Source organism: Haemaphysalis longicornis, unplaced genomic scaffold (genome assembly GCF_048455015.1).
Source record: "Haemaphysalis longicornis isolate Haplotype H1 unplaced genomic scaffold, Haemaphysalis longicornis Haplotype H1 scaffold_1, whole genome shotgun sequence".
Lineage (NCBI taxonomy): Eukaryota > Metazoa > Arthropoda > Arachnida > Ixodida > Ixodidae > Haemaphysalis > Haemaphysalis longicornis.
In genome coordinates, this window is record NW_027526203.1 from 253,076,722 (window position 1) to 253,098,522 (window position 21,801).

Here is a 21,801-nt window from a genome sequence, read left to right on the forward strand (position 1 = left end):
GTGACAAGCAACACCTTGACCGTTTATTAAAAAAAAAAAAAAAAAGAACACGGTCCTCACAACCGCACAGGGTAACATGCAAGTGTATTGCCAGACATCTTCCAGGGTGGCGCAGGGTCTCTCGCAGCTGTTCCTCCTTAAGCCACCCTCCCACACATTAACAAACACTAGCAGCCAGACTGGGGTCACTTCTTGTTGATGTAGACGACAATGGCGCAGGTCCCCTGCGACATGTTGTGCATCTTCATGCGCACCCGCAGAGACTCAACGTCGACAAGTCCTGCTGGCACGTCTCGCACGTCAACGGGGTGCATGGGCTCGTGCTACGCCTGCACGTGCTGCCGGAGGTGAAGCTGGTGTGCGAAGCTCTTGCCGCACTCGTCGCAGTGGAAGGCCCACTGGCCTGCGTGTTTGCACGTGTGCGCCTGCAGACCGGCCAACTTGGCTACGCCCCGGGAGCAGGCCTCGCCCGTGTGGGCCTTGGTGTGCGAGGCCGGGGTGGTGGCTGTAGAGAACTGCAGGCAGACGGCGCAGGTGAAGAACTGGCGCTCCTGGGCGAGCTTCTTGCGGTGAGAGGGCAAGCTGGAGGCCATGAAGGAGAAGCAGTGCAAGGGGAAGAGCTCGCACTTGTAGGGCTTCTCACCCTCGTGTGGGTGCGGATGTGGGTACGGATGTGCGCACGAGCGTGTTGTTGAAGGTGAAGGAGCAGTTGCAGATGTTGCACGCGTAGGGCCGCTTGCCCATGTGAGTCGTCACGTGCACATACCGCGAGTTCTGGTGCACCTGCATGAACGGGGGAAGGAGGAGGTGATGTTATCCCAACCGATATGGCCTAGGCCAAAACTTTCAAGCCTACTTAATGATGATCCAGTTCTGCGCACATACTTCTAGCAACTTTTACAGCCTTGGCAGAACCTTGGAAAGCATGCAGCAAGATAGTGGCCCTCGGTGGCAACACCCTGTAGAAGGCAAGCTTGCACAGGTATTTGACAATTTCTCACCTGCATTATGGCATTGTTTCATGCTCAAAGCTACACCCAAAGTGCTTTCCAGAAGCACGATTCTGCAATTTCACTACACAGCCATGCTTTGAAGACAAGCAGGAGTATTCGATTTTCAGCATGTGTTGGATAATGTGAGGGCTCGTTTACAGGCTCCACCAAGTGCACCTGTGCATGCAACAAAAACCCTAAACTGCTGCGCTGACAGAACAGAGTGGAAACCAGCAAGGTGTTCTCAGATGCTTTATTAAGTACTGGTAAAACAGTTATCTTTTTAGCCAACAATTCTGCTTGTTTGAAGCATATCAATGCCTTATAGATATGTACAGCCGGTAAAAGGCTTGTCTATAACACAGCGTTCGTACTCTCAGCCCTATCCTGCCCCGCCGGAGCGGGATTTGAATAAAACTACTATGGAATTCTGAAGTCTTAGCCCTTCGCGTTTGGCTCCGACATGTTTGGAACGAGTATGTTTCGGCAGTTTTCGGATGTAGCTGGTGGAAGTTGAAATCGCTGTTATAGACAAGCGTTTTACCGGCTGTATCTGCTCGCGGGCTGACCATGTTTTCCACTCTTACTTTTTATTTTGGAAGAAATTTCTCTCTACTTGCCATTAATCTCGCAACACTAAATGTTTCTTTTCTTTTCTTGTGCTTATTGCGGCCTTATTAGTCGCACATCATTCATGCCGACTTTAATCGTGCTCGTAGATTGCAAAGAAGATGTGCGAGGTGAATTAAATGAGCCCCTGTTGACAAATGAAACTGCAAAAAAACCTCCCCGGGAACGCTCGTGTCAAAAATGAGGGTGACTGCCTACTCCTCATATCAGGTTGCCACAGCAATTGCAGACTGCCTGAAAAATGCCGAGTTGCAAATTATCCCAGATGCAACATCATTTGCCCTGGAAGGAAGAAAACTATTGGGGGTAGCGCTGTAAGTTTGTCACGGGCAAAGTCTTTCGCGTGTTGTGAATTGAAGGCCTGAAAAATGTCTCGGGAAAAGTGTGGAAATAAACCCACCGGGTATAAAATCTTGTCCATACAACAAGTGCAGGCTCAATGCAGCGAAAATATGGGTAACCAATAAAGCTCACATGGCTAACGTATCTTCAAATGTTTCTAACTTTTTAGGATTTACCATGCCGAAGCTATGCATGGACTACAAGGCTCACTGTAGTAGAGAGCGCTCCGGATTAATTTCCACCACCTGGGTATCTGTAACGTGTGCTGAAATCTTGACACAGGCACTCTCATTTTTCGCCCCCACCTGAAACGGGGCCACCGTGGCTGGCTATCGAACCCGCATCCTTAGGCTCAGCAGCACCCCTCAGCCACTGAGCAACCGTGGCGCGTGGCTCACTTACCTTGTATGCGGGAGCTGCGACTTCCTCTTTGTCGTGAAAAACATGACCACTTTTGAATAGTTTCCACCCTTTGCTGCTTTAGAATCGCTGAAAAAAAAAATGAGACTGCACAGACTGCCAAGCAGAATTAGCACAAGAGCTGCACGTCGGCTATGATCATGCGGTTTTCGCAGTGGTGCACGGTGCCCCTTTGGCCTGTGAGTGTTCCCGAAGACTTATTCGAGTTTAAAGGGGCCATGCAGACAAAATGCAAGTTTGTTTTATTCGAAAGTTTTGGAGCTCTGTAGTGCCCCCAGCGCTTGTCTGGCAGCAAATGATGCTTTATTCACTGAGAACTTAATCACTTTAAGTTGAAATTTTGATTCTCCCGCCAAATTGTGTGTTTTGTGATTTCTGCAATGACGTAACCAGGACAGGTCTTCAAGCAAACATTAGTGCGCTGTTTAGTCTGCAGTGGACTGCCGAATGCCTTGTTTTCCGTTAGTCCTCCTAGATGACGCCACTATACTGCACTGGACTGCTGAGTGCCTTTGCTTTGTTTCTGACCGTATTTGCACCTGGCTTGTTTTTGTTAGGGTAAGTAGTAATCGTTTCGTGAAACATGCAGTATGCTTAACAAACAGGGTCACGTAAGACAATGTCGCTTACGCCAATCAGCCAGTCTCATGTGAGAGAACCGCGAAGTGCCACACTGCTGTGCAGCTATAACAAACATAGTGCGCGCAATACCAACAGCAGTACGCACTGGTACTTCTATGTTTATGTGCACTTTCGTAACTTCCATTGTTTACCACACCATTCTTACTGCCATAAAATGACGATGCATTACATGTAAGCGAATATAGCTCATTCTGCAAGCTTATAAGCCCAGCCTAACTTGCGTTTGCTTTTGCTGGCCTCAGCCAATTGCACAGCTGAGCATATTACGTCACAGGTTTTAGTGCGGAAATTGAGCTAGTGAGTTGCGTGGCCATTCCATTTTTTCCTAATTATATTAAAAAATAATTGTTACAAGGCAATTTTTTGAACGAACCAAACTTGTGTTTTGTCTGCATGGCCCCTTTAATGACTTCGGAACTGTTTTAATTTCTTTCATTTTTACTCATTTTGTTGTCAGCATCTGCAGCCATTGATCCGGCACTGTGAGCCAAAACAATGTTCTTTGGGGAAGGTGACAAATGAAAGTCCATAGCCATGCTGTGTGGTGCCACTATAGCTTATTAGGTGCCTAAAGCATTACTGATGACATTACACGGGTGCACAAAGGCAGGAAGGCACCTGTGACTAGGGTAGGACAAAAGTTGTGGTTCATATTCTTGGACCACTGACAACAGCTTTCTAAATTTGCTCAGACGTGCACCATGCATCTGCGATCACCATTGTATGAGTGTACGTTAGATCTGCATGGTTTCTCTGGCTGGCTGAGTGTGCTGAGACGGGGAATAAGTGTCTTGTGACTACACGCAAAGTTTTGCATCTTTGAAAACAGATTGTGCAACAAAAGGACACGAGCAGTTGGGAGGAGCAAACAAGGGGAGAGATGCAATCACAGCCGAGACAACAAAAGGAGGCACACAGGCAATGAAGAGAGCAAAGAGAAATCTGGGCAAGTGGCACCACTGAGACACTATTTGAACCCACAAAAAATTCTTTTGAAAGCCAGAGTCAACACTCTCAATGACTTTCTCACTGGCGTACACCAAGGCACCGCACAGCATGGCTATGGCCTTCCACTCACCATGTTACTCCAAGAATATTTCTTCCATCACTAGGCAACGCAAGCAGTTTTCGGTGGCCCCAGATTCGTTCATTGCATAATGTAGAGGCACACCGTTACACCTTCCCATTCTGATTCAATGCTGAAAGAATTACTAAGGCACTTGTCAAAGAATGTTTTAAGTCCGCGTGTACGTCTGTGTACCTGGCAAGTGGCACCATCAGGATCCGATACCTAACTATTTCCGTGACAAAAGCGGGATGCAATGCCACCGTGTCCACTGAGGATCAAGGTCATAATGCTGCCCCGCATTCGTCTCAACCAAGCACATTGCTACTCCCACAAGGAGGAGAATCAAACCAGAACGATATTGCCGCTTTTCGCATGAGTGAAGAATGGCTGACACACATCTCTCCATCATGAGGAAAGGGGGGACGACACTCTACAAACTAGTTGGATCGCTCCCTTTGTGCTAATAGCAGCGCGACAAATGGCGTTGTTTTGAGGGCCACAAACATCGCAATGAGGGCGCTAATTGGGTAGTGTTGCCACCTGCCCAGTTTTTGACCGGCGCGGCTGGTTTTCTAGACAGCTGGCCAGTTGCTGGTCCATGTTTAAAACCGGCAGTCATTGGCCAGTTTTCTGGCCACTGTGCCTCGATTTTTTTGCATCTTATAAGCTTCAATTCAGAACTATGACGATAAATATGTGTCAACAAGCTTCGCAAAGACATGCAAGCAGAAAAAATACTCGGGCGAGAGCGGGTGAGATGCAAAGAGCTTTTAATGGAAGAAGTGTGTGCGGTTACTATACAGAGCAGCACATTCAGAGCAATAACCAAAATCTCAGCCACTTTCAGTACAAATGTTATGTTGATTTCTCTCTAGAAAAACGCTACAATAAATGCCATTGCATGACAAAAAACCTGTTGTCTTGTTTTCAACACAAATTCAACCTTCTATAATTCATGCACCCCCTCCTAAAGGCCGTTTTTATTTGGAGGAGGAGGAGGGGGGGGGGGGGAGGTCGCACCAGGTTGCCCCCAAAACCGGCACGGAGCACAGTGTCCCACGACAGTGCGCACCGGTACGGAGCGTTGATCAAGGACAAACTGAGCGGTCTACCCTAGCGTCATCTCTTAAGCTGTGAAAGCAACTCATCAAAACATTCACAAGTGGCTAAAAAGCAGCGTAACATGACACAGCGCCACTACAAAGTGATATTTACTGAAAGCCTATGATTATATGCACACACAAGCCATATCCGTCACACATGCGCGACGACGTACTTCACCGCTTCCACTAAACAGCTACCTACAAGCTGCTTCTCATCTTTGTTCTGAGAGCCATAATGCGACTGCCTGTTATGTTCCGCCCTTCCGCTACAGCAAAACATGTAGGTCTTCGTGGTCTAGGCACTCGTAACTGTTCGTGTAATTCAATCGAACGAAACGAATGCAGAGCTCTAGCTGGCTGGCCATGCATTCAATTCTTTGCAGTACACGAAGTTCGCGTCCTCATTTCCAATCTCCGGCCCTTATTAACGCCTGTTATCTGCCCGTCGCATTGTTGTCTGATGAATTAGCAAGCAATTCATGCTTGTCAGCAACAATATACAGCCCCTTCCGCATTCACACGAGTGCGCCGATGCTACAATTCACTGTACTGATGCGTCGTCACTGCAGCACACGGCGGAGGAAGCCGCTTCGCCGGCGTCGTCTGCAATGCATCTTCAGATTGCACTCCATTGCACTGTCGACTCTCATGGTGGACGGGGCAACGAAAAATTGCCCCGCGACGTTGCGCCCCAGTTTATCGAGGACAGATGGTGCGCACGGTGAGGTTTGTTGAGGATGAAAAGACGCACCGGTGCGCCCTGGCGTGCAGCCATGCGGGGTATCGAAGATGCTATATGATTGGGTAAAGTGCACGCTTCTTCACCCCGCAGCCCTCCAATTGGGCTATGGCGCACGCCATCTCCCCCAGCCTCTGGCGCGGCCGTGTAGCTTTGTCTGCGGCATCTGCTATTGCTCGCTTCGCCATTCTCTGTCCGCGCTGGAATTTTTCTGCTCTTCGTATTTCTAGTGTTTGCCATTCCCCTTACTTATATTTCGCGATATTCTTGTATACAATTCTATTTTTCACTCACTTCAGTGTATTATAGAATTACATTTGAAGTGTATATACCCCCCCGCCTTGAACTTTTGAGCATTTCAATGGGATGGAACGGCCACTTGAAATTGAGCCTGCCTAAAGCGAGTGGAAAATGAAGAAGCGTGTGGAACAAGAAAGCTGCATCATCGAAATCGTCAAATGTGCCGACACAGGACATCATTTCACCTCCCATTGCTTCGAATGAGCCAAGCTCTCCGATACCATCGACGTCTGTGCCAATGCAAGTGAGTTTGCCGCTGCAAGTGGATGGACCTATGCGCAAACCGCATTGACACTGGGCTTTACACTGAATAAGAGTTGATGGAGCGTGAAGCTGTTGTCGATAACGTGAATGGTTCCTGGGCAGAGAAGTCTGCTGCTTTGCGAAAGCTTGATTTGCCAAACGTCAGTCTTGTAAGCGACGACAGCGATATCGGCACAAAGTTCGTCATCATGGAAATGGAAGTTCTCCACAAGCTTTTCGCGTCTGCAACATGCAACAGGTGTGGGACGGCATTTTTAACACTTTCGAAGTGTGAAGAGAAGCAGTACAGTCTTGCAATGAAGCTTCTTCTGTGAATGTTGGAAATGATGCACCGTCGTGACGTGACTCCTTCATTTTTTTCTTTTATCCACATGCACCTGGTGTACAATAGTTTTTGTAATGCTCGGATAAGCCAATTTCAGTGAATTTGGTATCAATGTGCAGAGGAGAAAGCCAGCTTCATGCTAAAGCTTTCGTTCTCCTTTAGGCTTTGTAAATAAAAGTGGCATTGCTGGTGAAACTTCGATTGCGCTTTTCTCAGCTTTGTGTTTTTCGTGCATTTTTTTTCCTAGCCTTTTCTAGCTTTACGGAAGTTGATTGATTCATTGTAGGGTTTAACGCGCCGACGCAACGCAGGCGATGAGGCGCGCCGTAGTGGAGGGCTCCGGATTAATTTTGACCACCTGGGGATCTTTAACGTGCGCCGAAATCTCGTACACACAGGCATTTTGGCTTTTCGCCTCCATCAGAAAAGCGGCCGCCGCAGCTGGGAATCGAACCCGCGACCTCGTGCTCAGCAGCGCAACGCCTTAGCCGCTTTACGGAGGTTATGAGGATGTTTTCGTGAACTGATTTTGACAAACTTGGTGTGGTTCTTTTCAGGAAGAACTGAATTACAGGCTAAAAAGCTCTCCCTTGTTTGATAAACATGATATTTGATTAATTATGTGACATGTCACCTAATTGCTGCTTTGTCTATTCCCAACTTTGATAATTATTTCTGATCAAAACAATATGCATGTAAGGATTTGCCTGTGCAGTGTACCTTTTAATAAAAAGTTTCTGTAAATCCCCGTAAAAATAATGCATATATTAAAATTTCCGTAATAGCATATCTTTTTTTCTTGATGAGGCATCTGATATCTGTTCGCAAATTTGTAATCTCCTGATTATAATATACTTGCACACCGACTTTCGTCAAAATGAGCCAATAAGTAGGGCTTCCGTGAATGATGGAAGCGATGCATCATTGTGAAGTGACTCCCTTAACATTTTTTTTCCCACGTGTCCCTGATGTACGAAGGTTTTTGTCATGTTTGGATCAGCCAATTTCAGTGAACTTGGAGTCAATGTATTGAGGAAAAAGTGAGCTTATGCCTTTTTGTTCTCCTGTAGTCTTTGTAAATAAAAGTGGCTCGTTGGTAAAACTTTAACTGAGTTTTTCTCAGCATTGTGTTTTTCGAGCAGTTCCCTAGCCTTACGGAGGTTTTGAGGATGTTTTTGTGAACAAATTTTGACAAACTTGGTGTGGTTCTTTTCAGGAGGAACCGAATTTCAGACTAAGGCTCGTCTGTTCTTGATAAACATGATAATCATGTGATATGTCATCTAATTGCTGTTAGTTGTTTTGTTTCTTCCCAACTTTGATAATTATTTCTGATTAATAAAACACGTATATATGGATTTGGTGAGCTTTAGCCCTGGCAGTGGATCTTTGCGACGCATGGCACACTTTAGAAAGTGAACTTTCTAATAAAAATTTTTCATAAACCCCCCCAGTAAAAAAAAAACCCCATAAACCCCCCCCCCCCCCAGTAAAAAATTGCATAATTAAAAATTTTCATTATGCCATATTTTTTTTCTAGACAAGACAACTGAAATCTGCTTGCAGATTTGTAATCACCTGGTTATAATACACATGCACACCAGTTTTCATCAAAATGGGCCTGTAAATAAAAAAATCTAATTTTAAGACCCACGTCCCCCTTCAACGTCCACAAAATCTCTGCATCTATCACTAACCCACTTTCTCACTAAAACTTTCTCACATCGCGTTTCGGCAAGGTGTTTACAACAAGTGTTTACGGCAAGGTGTTTACAAATCTAGCTTACAGCAAGTCGCTTAAGACTGGCACCACGCATGACCAAATGTGAGACAGTCTTTAGATATCTATATGTTGAAGATTTTCTCGTTTTAGCAATTGGACAAAACCAACACGAAAGCAAACATGGAAGAAATCTTGGATGTCTTCCAGGCTGAGTTGAAGCCGTTACAGCTGACGTCGGAAACTGCCGTAGACTACAAAATAAGATTTTGAGATCCAGAACTAACATTTACTAACTCTCATGTGCGTTGGACATATGCCCCTCCCTCGCTCTCAGAAGCGCCTTCTGCCCTACCCCTCATGCCTCTCAAAACTTGTGAAGAGAGGCATAGCAAAAGCTGGCCTGGGGGCGGCTATTTTAGACAGTCATGTGAGCACTCAGTGGAGGTAAGTTTTACTTCGCAGGTCTGTAGGTTGGCTGAGGCTGGCTTCCCAAGCCAAACTTTAAAAAGTGTCGCAGAATCACTTCTCTGTGAGATCACTACTACCAACAAAGCCAGTCGGGAACCCCCGGATGTGGCCATTAGTAGCACGGTTGCAATTCCTTGTGCACACAGGGTTTAGCACAATATTAAAAAAGCAGTTGGAAGAGCCGGCGTTTCCGTCGTTTTTCCCGGCGCCGAACAAACTTTCATGCTTGTGCAAGACAGTTAACTCCAAGCACAATGCAGCTAAGACCTGTGAAAAGAAGCATGCTCAGCCTTGTGCTGAGTGCAAATCTCAACTTGCGTACAGCATCCCAATAATTTTGCAAAAAATGTTACACAGGCCAGATGGGCCATTGCATCAATGACCATTCGCGCAAACATGCCAATGCGCTCAATGTGTCTGCTGGCGCTCACCTTGCTGCGCACTATGAAAGCTGTGGCTGCACGCCATTTGAAAAACGCAGCATCTTGGGCCGATGTCGGGAGCAGAAGGCACGCGAGATTTTTGAGGCGTTTTGCATTGTTCAGTAAAGTGAAGATTGTGTTAGTACACCAAGTGTCTTGCTCATCAAGAAGGAGATTCGCTATCTGAAAACTTGACGCATCATGTGCCCCGTCACCATTGCTGTGCGTTTTTAGGAATGAATTTGGTGCAGTTTTCCCTTGTTCCTTCTCTCCTACCCATCCTTCTTCTTTTTCCTTGTTTTGGAGGCCGACCCGTATGTATAAAGCTGGCGCCTCGATGCAATAAATAATTTGGTTCTTAGTAAGCGCTTATGTGTTGTCTCGTCTCCGTTGCGTCCTGTTTGTTGCGCTGCCCCTACCCTCAAAGTTATGTACCAACCGGCTCAACCTTCAACTCTTCTGAGGTACCTAAGTTGGCGTTCACTGAAAAGTGCCAATTAGAAGGCCTGGGGTTTTCGCTCTTTCCTCCAGCCTCAAAGCACTGGGGATGCTGTGAGCTCACCAGCTTGGAGTAAGACCACCTAGAGGCACCTGTCAAGGCCATCCTTGCTCCATGATATGTGCAGTCATTGACTTCGCTCAGCAATAAGCCAGTTTGTTTTCTTTTTTTAGAAGCTGGCACACATCCTCCACCTACTACAGTCCAGCCGACTTATACCGAACACATTGAAAAACAGAAATAACTTGTTTATATCCTTCTTTTTCACTATATCTGGACATTAAAATAAAGACAAAATAAAAATGACCATAACAGGACTAAGTTACCTGTGAGTGTTGTACTGTTGTTACCCAACTCTAGTGCACCCCTGATTGTAACAATCTCAACATTTTTATGCAGAAATAAAAAGTATATACATACATAGTTTTATTGTCAAATCAATTTTGAAGTTGTACACGTCTTGTAATGAGCTCTTGCCAGGACACACACCTCGTCCTTCCCGCCATCCACTGCGACTCCACTTATCGCGAGAGCACTCGTGTTGCAAATCTATAAATACGATCTCCCTAGGGCCGCCGCAAGAAACATCAACAGCAAGTAGCGGAGCAGGTATGGAGATAACAAGACACCAAGCCCACTGCGCCAAGGTCGCTTAATCAAAGAACGCTAGGTTTCGGGCCTCCTCTCTTTCCAGCGACACTTGGCAGGAATGGGTGCACTGCATACATGGACAATTTTTTTAATTCTTTTATTCTCAAACGGTAACATTTTCTTTGCAGCAGGCACTTATTGCTTAAAGGAGCCATGAAGACAAAATACAAGTTGGTTTGATTGTGGGGTTTAACGCGCCGACGCAACGCAGGCGATGAGGCGCGCCGTAGTGGAGGGCTCCGGATTAATTTTGACCACCTGGGGATCTTTATCGTGCGCCGAAATCTCGTACACACGGGCATTTTTGCTTTTCGCCTCCATCAGAAAAGCGGCCGCCGCGGCCGGGAATCGAACACCCGCGACCTTGTGCTCAGCAGCGCAACGCCTTAGCCACTGAGCCACCGCGGCGGAAAATACAAGTTGGGTTTATTAGAAAGACTGCTTAGTCCCAATAACAATGATACCAATATCATCGCAATCTTCGAACAAATAACGGAGATATGTATTAAAGAAAACGTGTGAAGCAGTCGCGACCCCCTAGCAAATTTCCCGCAACTTTTCTATGACGTCACGGAACCTTGTTTGTGCAATTAGCGGCCGCCTAACTGACCTGTCGCGACGACACATGACTGGACGTCTGTAATGGAGCCTCTAGTTCCATTTGACCGCATCACTTGAGTGCTAACGTGCAGTTAACCCACTGAAAATTATGTTGTATTGTTGGCCCGCATGACATCATTCTTGCTCATAACACGTCACTGTGGCACAAAATTTGAAAGTTTTTAAATACTTCCCGCTTTTTTTTTCGTTAAAAAAAACATCTTTTGTGGCTCTAATGGAACTGAGTGAGATACTGAATCCTGGTTCTTTCAAATCAAACGAAGTTGTATTTTCTCTTCATGGCTCCTTTAAAACTCTGTTGTTACTGCAGGAAATTGAACGATTTTTAGGAGTCTAAGAAAACATTTTTCTTTGAGCTAAACTTGTTGGTTAACCACATATTGCGGTCGCATAAAATGCATATGATTGAACGCCCTTGCAAACAACACCAGTTTTAATAATGTTTTCATAAATAATCATTGTGAAAAAAATTATCAGATTTAAAATTTTTGCCTAGGCATCGAAGAAAATGAAAAAGAAGGAAGTTGTGTACAACAAACCACCAGTAGTAGAAAAACTTTAAAATATACATTTTCTAGGTAAACATTTCAAACCTGTCCTAGAAAAAAAATTGAGTTGCGTGGAACAATTCGTCAGATATAAAAGAAAATGTTAGCACGTCTGGTGCCCACACCTTGTAGTGAAGCCCAACTTCCATTTCAAAATGTGCAATTTTGGTTGGTTTTATGTAAGAAATCTGGTGGTTTGACATTATTAGAGGCACAAATTAGTCCCCATGTGATGTAAAAACACCTTGTCAGTGATTACGGCCATCATGAATTTCAGGGCAAGCAAGCGATGCGAAGAAATCTGCCTGGAGTTGAAAACTAAAATCAGTGGTGGATGCTTGTTGATGTTCGGATTATCACTTATCTGTCAGAACTTTCATTTGCGGTTTATTATCATCTTCTGACTCTCTATGGTAGCCCTACTTGCAGGAATAAGGTGGGATGCACTAGAATCGTACCCAGCAAGCTTTTACCAAGCAGCTGTCACGTGATGAAGTGATTTCAGCACTACGAGCCTCCTACATTGCAACGCCACCTAACATTTTCGAAAAGAAACAATATCAAGCCTATTGGAGACTTTGTCAGAATAGACAGTTCTACTAACAAGCGACACTAGACCTCCAGAAATACCCTCGTACGAAAATGAAACTGGCCGGTGAACAGCTGGCGGTGTTCAAGGCCGATTGGAAGCGCTCTTGTTGTCTGAACTGATATTCGACGACTTGGTGTTACCTTTTCGACTTTCTGCTGAAGCTGCTATCGCAGAAGTAAGGCGTGGGTGAAGTGGAATCACGAGCGGCATGCTTTTTTCGAGGAACAGTAGTGGGCGACAGAGGTGCCATGGCAAATTGGCTTAAAGTTGGGTAACTGTGTAGTAGTGTCATATGTGAATTTTTCAACGCAAAAACAAAACTGAAACTGCTGGAAACTGGCTGTAAATGCCAGGTCCACCTGTTAGACAAGCGGGGGACCTACAGAAATAAGCTTTGGTAGAAGAATGCTACCCTTTCTCTTAACCAAAGATCACTAGTGAATACATGGTGTCATTTTCAGGTAATTATAACCTCTCAATGCTGTTGGATTACAAAGCTGAAAATATAATTTGGTATTGACCGTTTGATCAAACAAGTTTCATGGTAATGCAGCATAACCACGAGCGGCATGCTTTTTTGTCAAGTGCAGCAGCCACGGCCCTTTCGCAAAAATACACGCACCTCAGCTCGCAAAAAACAGTCAAAAATTTCAGCGCCGCCGGAGCAGAAAAATTTTAACTGATTCTAAAAGTCCCCAGACTAACCGCAGATGAGCCCCAGACTAACCACCGGGGCTCATTATGTGTACGTGAAAGGACTACAACATGTCGAAATCGGCAATACCATTAAAACCCGATCAAACGAAGTCACCAGGAACCTCGAATTATTTTGTTAAATCAAGAACTTCGTAAAATCGAGAATGCCATTTTACAAGCAGTTGATACTATACATTCAATGTCTAAAAGAAGGCGCATCCAAACAGCTACCACGACATCGTAATTGCGGTAGCCACGGCGCTCACCTGATGATAATTTAGCAATGTACCAAAAGACCGCGGTGAAAATAATAAGCCAGCTGGTGTATGCCTTGAAGTTGCACCCCAGTAGATGTGCAATACAGCGCTTTTTGTTGTGCCACTTTCCCGCTGAGCAGAACGTTTTCGGCTCTCATATCCTTGAGCAGCGTAAACAGGGCTACCTCCAACTTCTCATGCGGGGTGGTCTTGAGGTTCTTTTTCTTTGGCCCAATTCCAAACGAAGTGGCATGGATGATGGCGTCCTTTCCCTTCAAGATTACGGAAAGCGTGCTGGCCAGCACGCTGCAGTTTGTGGCCGCAGGATTGCTGAGTTTATCTTGTAGAACTCCGTAAAAACGAAACCAGATGCCCCGTTTTTTTTCTGACGTGGCGCAATAATCTTCGTGGCATTGTGATGAAACGCATTCGAAATTGCTCCTTTATTAACTGTGTCTGTTTCTCAAAATACATACTTGGTTAAATTGGGAATGGCACTGAATCTGTTTCGTTAGTTCAAGTTTATGAAAGGATTGTGCCGCATAGGCACCTGTGGGGGAATCCGAATTTGGTCACTAGATCGGGCTTCGTTAGATCGAGTTTTGACTGTAGAAAGCATCGAACACCGGTGATTGATTCGAATAGGCGTGGTAACAAGAGTAAACAAAAAAGTGGTCAATCCACAACTACACACCATGAGTCAGAAATGTCTTCAGAACCACAGCTTCCAGTTTGTAGAACTGAGCGAAGACATCTTGTCTGAGGACAGGGCCAACAAAGTATGACTGCAGCGTCGCAATTGCAGCGAGAGCCTCGCTTGCCCGTCATCATCGGTGTCGCTATCAATCTCGCTGGCTCCGACTTCATCCGCAGGACTTGGGTTCGTGAGTGTTTTGTCTGTCAACTCCTCCATTGCAATTACAGTAAAACTTCATGACAAGAGACATTGTTACAAGAGGCACTTGTTTATAAGAGACATCTGAATGAGAACAGCTTGGCTGGTTTTCCTATGCTCGCCATTTTAGCAACATTGCATACGAGAGACCTTGGTTACAAGAAGACATGTTTTCCGGGACCCTTGATTATCTCTTGTCTCTTGTTCGGGAGGAGCTGCGGTCAAAGCGGCCACAGAACCCAGGAGGCGGCGGTATCTGGCGCCTATGCGAGCGACGCGATCCTTTGGGCAGGCGCAGTGGGCGCGGCCGTTCCTGTCATTGCCTCAAGCTGGGAGTGGAGGTCGCATCACGGCGTGACCCCGGCGTTCGTCGGCTGCGGCTGCAGGCTACCCCCGGGCCTGCCAACCTGCTGTGCTGCTCAACCACGAGAGACTCGGAACATGTGCAATGTGTTTGTGGATTTGTGAGGCAAGCATCGCGACGACGGCATCGTGTGTCAAACCTTGGTGTGGACTGGCGTAGGAGTGGCGTTTGGTGGCAGTTTTGCTGACTGGAGGCGTTGTGACGAATGTGGTGTAATGTGGCATCACTCGAGCTCAAGGGGCAGAGTGTGGGAATCGTGCAGAACCGCGGCCCTCGATCCCGAGCCGGCGCGCGCTTCGGGAGAGACGCGTTGCATGGAAACCGGTCTGGCGCTCTACTGGTTCGTTGGCGGCCCCCGAGAGATGGCACCACCGGTTCGTGCGGGGCATAGGCGTGCAGGCGGTGCGATCGTGTGCGCGTGGGAGACTGGGAGTCTCGCTGAAGGCCTGGTTGGGGCAAGATCGGCCGAACAGCGCGGCGGTGGTGGATAGACGTATCTCAGGTGGGAACTGTTGTTTGTCGCCCGCCGTGAGTGCCTGCCTCCCGTTCGCGGTCACGACCCGGACGGCGTGATTCGTGAACGCCGTCGAGCCTTGTGCTCGCATGCTTTGGGGAGTCCCCAAATAAGCGGCTGTGCTTCGGCACTACTGTCTACTGTGTTCCCGTATCGGCAAACCTCGCTGGGCTGCCGTAGGCTCGGGAGCCCGCGTGGTTGACACGCCGGGAGCTAGCGTGGTGGCCTACGCCGGAGTACTGGCTAGGTCGCACCTAAGAACCCCACAATATCCCAAACATCAAAGCAATTATTTGGTCACCACTTTCACTAGCATTGCGGATGACGATCCCTAGTGAAATTTTCCGCCACACTATAATCCCCTTACGCGCATGCATAATTTTGCTTTCGCCACAAGTTCCCTTCTAGAGAGCAGCAACATGCTGTGGCTGCTTCGGCTTACATCTGTTTGCACACTGTGTGGGCAGGGGCTAATAGCCATTGTGCAAAGCATTTCCACCTGCAGAAAATGCTTCATAATCATTACCATCTCTTGTAAACGAGGCACTAAATATACAAACTCAGCTAAGCTTGTGCAACGGATGGGGGAGATTGGCACTGGTTCCTACAAAAAACAGATTCTCGCAGAAACAGTGACAACACCAACTAGAAACTTCCGCCCAAAGCACTCAACCCACCAGCGTCTTCCCCTCAAGCTGGAGATGCCGACTGGCCGAAGCCAAACAACCCGCCAATAGTGGCACTAAACTGCTGGAGGGGCTGCTATGTCACAGCCGCAGGTTCACAGGCACTAAGTTGTGTCATTGGTGCTTTTGAATGGTGACGAGAAGTCAGAGGTAAACAAGAAAAAAAGAACACATCTTTTGTGTATTTTTGTGCGGCCCCTGCAGCGTGCAGAGGTGTAATATTCAGTAGATATTGTTGCGACTGCATATTCTATCACTGAAAGTGTGAAATCGCAACCTTTGGAGGCCTATTTAGGGCCCTGTTTAGGTCAAGCCTGCTCAGCTGCTCCTGGACAACAAAGTGTGGTGCCTCAGTGGCTAAGGCACTGGGCTGATGAATCCAATAATGTGGGTTTGATCTGTGCCACAGGGATGACTTTTTGACAGGCGAGAAACGAAAGCACCCTTGTGTGAAGATTTCTGCGCATGTTAAGAATCCCCAGGTAGTCAAAACTAATTTATAGCCCCCACAACTATGCCAAGCATCATATCCCAAGTGTAGCTCTGGTCCACAAAACCCCCGAAATTTGAAAATCGTCAATTTTCAGCCCCATGCAGAAGGTTACAACAGCCAGCTATTTCAGCGACAATGTCCTTATCTCTGCGAATCATCAAGAACCCTTCTCTCTCACTTTAAAGTTTGCGTGGTCCTTGAAGTTCTCGGAACAGACACAGCACATGAAGAGCTCCCCGCCAGTGTGCCGGCACATGTTCACCTTGAGTGGGGTGCTACGCCAGAAGCACTGGCCCCGCACCTTGCACGGGTAGGGTGGCTTGCCTGTGGGGATGCGCCAGTGCCTGCACAGGTGTAAGACCGTCACGAACTCCTTGCCGCAGTCAGTCCACGCACCCATAGAGTTTCTTAGTAAGTATACTAGAGAGGGAAATGCGCCTTGTAAGCCATGTCGTCGTGGGGGTTCATGGGAAGACCCCCCTTTTTGGCTTGGGCTTGGCATGACAATTAGATTCTTAAGCGGTTTTGGGGATTTGCTATCTTCACTATGCATTGACACGTTTACGAGCTACAAGGAAGCCGAAATCCTCCCTGTTCTGTGGTAGCAGTGTTCGGTGAAACAGCAGGCAATGTGTGATCGCACCTGACGTTGCTCATGCCGCAGTCGAAGGACGCATAACTGACGCATGACCCGACCTTGGGAGCGCGTTCATGTAGACTTTGCAGGACCTTTCAAAGGTACTATGCTACTAGTTGTGATTGACGCGCATTCAAAGTGGCCAGAAGTGTTTGTAATGAAGCAAACGTCAGCTGAAAAAACGATCAGCTGCTTACGCAATTTGTTTTGCCACTTCAGGTTTCCCAAGACGCTCGTCTCAGATAACGGGCCGCAGTTTACATCTGCAGAATTTGCTGGGTACATGCGCAGTATAGGTACGCGTCATATTCGAACAGCGCCTTATCATCCAAGTAGCAACGGTCAAGCAGAGCGCTTTGTTCAATCACTGAAAGCGTCGCTGCGAAAATCTGCAGGGGTACCAGTGCAGTCCACTCTTGCAGATTTTCTTTTGGCATACCGTAACACCCGCCACACTACCACAGGCAAAGCTCCAGCCGTGTTGCTTCTAGGAAGACGCTTTCGCACCCGACTCGATGCGGTCAAACCGTCGATTCAAGCAAAGGTAGCAGCAAAACAGTTTACCCAGACTCTCCGCAGAGGCTCATCGAAGCGACACGAGAGACATTTGACTGTGGGTGATAGTGTGAAAGTGCGAAATTTCAGTCGTGGAGAGAAGTGGTTGCCAAAGATAATTCTCGCTCGTACGGGACCTGTGACTTACAAATTGAGTGTCATGACCCCTCGTGGTGTGTTTCAGTGGACTCGTCACAGGAATCACATCGTTTGCGTGCCGCCCGAGAAAGACACGTCTGCTCCATTGGAGCCCATCAACAGCAGTGGTGCCCAGCGTCAGCCTGCCACGGGTCAGGACCTTCAACCGGCCCCCGTGCACCCACCGCAGCAGCGGAGATACCCCCTTCGACAGAGGCAGCTGCCGGAGAGATACCAACCATACTTATGTTGTCATAAATTAAGTCCAGAGGGATGTTGTATTGGCCACGTCACATGTCGTCACCACACTCTCGGCTTCGACTCCGCTCTCAGTGGTTATAAACACAGCTCGCCTACAAGCGAGCCCTCTCTTTTGTTTCACCCGTTTGTCACGATGGAATAAACCCATTCCGTTCCTGCCACGTTCGTGTGCCACCCCCGTCTGTCATCCTGGCATGAATACAACAAAGCACTTTTTCCGGCCACCTCAGAAGCTAGTGTAATGGCGTTGTGCTTATTTACAATGTCACTTCTTGCTGTATGTCCTCACACTTCTAATGCTAGTCTATTTCATGACTGTTATTGACTTGGCTTATATTCAGGCACAATTTGAGTGAGGTGTATGCCCTTGCAATCCATCAAATGCTGCACAGCGGGCTTCAAGTGCGCCTTCACAGCCAACATCGCCAAACAACAAAGAACGGCGAATGACAATTGACATCATAGACGCAGTTTTCTTGCAAAAAGAACAACAGAAAAGCCCACCCTTAAGAAAAAAATAAAGATAACCCTGAGCACAGCCTAACACACCAAGCTTTGTCATGGTAATGTGACCACAAAATGTTTAGAACTCTCTTCAGTACTCCTTCAAAAAAAGGTCTGCTCTACCACCACAAGAAAGCAGCCGATGCTTTCCGAGCAGAGGTTTGCTTTCTCTCACATAGTATGCAGATTGAAAGTAGAGCAGGCACAGGGCTTCAAGAAATTGCCTTATAGCCTGGCTGGGTGCACAGCTTTCCACGCTTGCACAAAGTTGAGTAAAAACACAGCTGAAAAGTGCAGCATTCTTCCCATATAAAGTAACAGAACTAATTCCTTCAAAGCGCCTAAAAGGCATAAATTAGTTAAAGCAAACAAGTAGGCACTTAGCCTCTCAGAGAGTCTAAGCAAGTTTATACCCCACTTTCTAGTAGTTATTTTCCCGGCTTATTTTTTTTTTCCAAAGTACACAGTACAAAGATCTGAGCAACACAACATGCTCGGCTGATCAGATCACTTCTGCATTTCCCAGTGCCCCTCCATATGGCCTTCCACCACCGAAACAACACAAGACATACACTCTGGAAGGCAGCACTGGCGAGCTCGGAACCGGCTGATCAGCGAATGCTGAATACCGGGTACTAGAGTGGTCCAGGAGACAGAAAGCCCTGGAATGAGGGCCCCACCCCCTTGGAGAAGAAACTAGAGCAGTGCACGTGCCGCAATTTCTAGGCCCGGCTCGACCCGGCCCGATAGAGACACGGCCCAGGCCCGGCCCGGGCCCGAGAAATTTATAAAAATTGAGCCCGAGCTTGGCCCGAGCCCGACAAATTTTTAAAATCTGAGCCCGAGCCCGAGCCTGGCCCGAGCCCGCCAGAGTGTCGTTAAATATCATCCCTAGTCCGACAGGATATTAAAATGAACTTGAAGAAGTTTGCTGTAAACCTAAAAAGCGTAAGCGCAAAGTGAATACGACTACTTTATATTTAAATTTCCTTTAAACTTGGACCGAACTTTGTACAACTTATCCTCACTTAGAAGCTGTATTTTTGGTAGTCGTGTAACTTCATTTGCCAGTCTTCGAAATCAAGGCACACCCAAGGATACCTTAAGTGTTTCCAAGTAAGTGGATTTTTTTATTATTGCAATTCTTCAACAGACATTGCACCTTTCGTTCTTCCATTCCTTGCTGAAATTTGACCAGACAATACGTCCGTTTTCACCATTTGATTTTTGTCTTTCCCTCTAGTTATGTTGGCAGCATGATTATATCTGCGCTTCGGTTCTTTCTTGCCTTTAGTCATGGATCTAAAAAAATTCTTGCGCGAAAAAGTCATGGGCTCTGCCTAGAAAATTGGTTCTTTAAACTCTGCACACAATGCGAAATCCAGGTCACGTTTGTTCCGTTTGTTTTACTTTGAAAAGGAGAGAGAAAATACAATCATGTTGTAGTGTATGGCTGGAGTGCCCTCATTTACTGGCCCGCTCTCTCCCACCAAGCTGATGGGACCCAGACGTTTCTTTTATTGATGTGAAGGCTTTCTAAGTGCAATCGTCTTTTCATCATATCTTTTAACGGCGCGGTAGTGAACTAGCACTTCCTTTTTTTGTTTTCACTTTATCTGAAATATCAACAAGAAAATTTTCTCTTGCCAACAATTTAGAATTTGCGGCACAGGATAGCCGGGCCTCAGGAACTGCCCGGGCCTGATCGGACCAGCACGGCCCGACAAAATTTTGGTTCAAGCCCGAGCCCGGCCCGGGCCCGAGAAAATGCGTGCTACCCGGCCCGAGCCCGGCCCGCAGGCCGAGCCGGGCTCGGACTTTCGGGCCGGCCCAGGCCCATGCACTGCACTAGAAGAAACTACCACTCTCTCTCTCTCTCTCTCTCTCTCCCAACACTTGCTAATTGCCACACTACACTGCTTTGTGGCACAAAACCGACCACACCTTGTATAGGACTGTGGAGTCGTTGCCGTCAATGGAGGCCGTCACCTTGGCCGTGATGAGACTCAACCTGCAGCACCTCCTCCTCCTGGTCCTCCTTGGGCACCAGGATTGCCTCCATGGCTCCTGTCATGTGGTGCTGGTGGTCACCGGGGACATCTCCATCGCGTCCTTTGAGGAGGCTATCTCGAGGGCCTACGCAGGCACCACCCCACCATCCGAGCAGATGATATTCTCAGGCCCCACTGTGGTCTCCAACACCTCGTCGTATGAGCGCGTCGTCGCTTACTGACATATTGCCCAGCAACGACTGCGGGCTGGGCTGCCAGGTCATGGCAGTAGTCTCCCTGGTAGGAGGGCCAGCTCGGCACTGCCCTCAACACAGCAGCAACCGACAAGTTTTTGTCATTCCCACCGAAAACCGCTTAAACAAAGCCAGCACCAAAGAGATGCTGCAAAAGTCATGCCCATTATATTATCTCACAAGGTGCATGCCTGTCTCCTAGCTGAAACTCAGAGTAAATTTCTTCTTTCAAGGGAATCAGTAAGAACACTGAATATGATGATAGGTGGTGGGTGTCATTATGCCTGCTATTATGCCTGCCACTATTATGTCGGCTATGCCCACTATTGCTCCTCAGTGCCTTCGGAAAAGCAGTGTTATGATCCTGCTAACCATTCTGGTCCTGGCTGACTAGCCATGATGATCACGGTGATGCCATGATGCACATACGAGAGCACAAATTTTTGCTAGGAGCCAGGCATACATGAGCCTTTTTGAAACACCTTACCAAGGCCCCCTGAGGGTATTGCAAATAAACACTCCATACAACCACAAATATCACAGCATCCCAATCGTCATCACTAGAGACTGCATCTTAGGGCTAATGCATATTTTGTATCTTGCGTTCCGATTACCCCACTTGGATATATGAGCATGAATTAGAGGTTAAGAAAAGCTTTGCAGTGTTTTTAAATGCCCATTTTAAAAATCGGTGCCTATATTAGCGCTATTTAGCCTCGTGCTTCGCTTTGGGGTGCAATTTGAGATCGTTGTTCACGTTATCGGGCAACATTTACTGTGCGCAACTGTATGGGGTTCAACCTAGTCCTGTAGTTCAACCGACTCCCGGAAAACAACCGCTAGCAGTAGTGGAATAGGACGCTCATTCTCACTGACAAGAGGCACCATTTTGAATTTAAAAATTAGGTGGCGGTACTTGTTACAATTTCCACAATTTTCACAGTGATTCCCCATAAGAACAGTCTAGGAACTACGAGAGTGACGCCTACAATGCTTTTCTGAGCGGCAAAGTTAAGTACCGTCAGCAGATCGTGACCGCGCTCAACAGATCATAAAAAATTGTTATGAGGTGTCTTAAACTGGGTTAACCTTTTACTTGCCAATGTTCCAAAATTGGAACACACGAAACCTGATTTCTTTATTTCCTTCCAACTGTACCCAATTTTTTAGTTTTTGTTTTCGCATACTCACTGATGCTTGTGGAAG

At 47.0% G+C, this 21,801-nt stretch overlaps 1 pseudogene across 1 annotated transcript; it reads right to left on the reverse strand.

The window, feature by feature from the left end:
* Nucleotides 1-26: 26 nt before the first annotated feature.
* On the reverse strand, nt 27-20,437 carry LOC144144324 (uncharacterized; annotated as a pseudogene). Its single transcript, XR_013317216.1, has 4 exons — nt 20,295-20,437; nt 16,434-16,599; nt 2,367-2,453; nt 27-783 (listed from the first exon to the last, which is right to left on the reverse strand). The product of XR_013317216.1 is annotated as an uncharacterized LOC144144324 (transcript).
* Between the last annotated feature and the right edge of the window lie 1,364 nt (nt 20,438-21,801).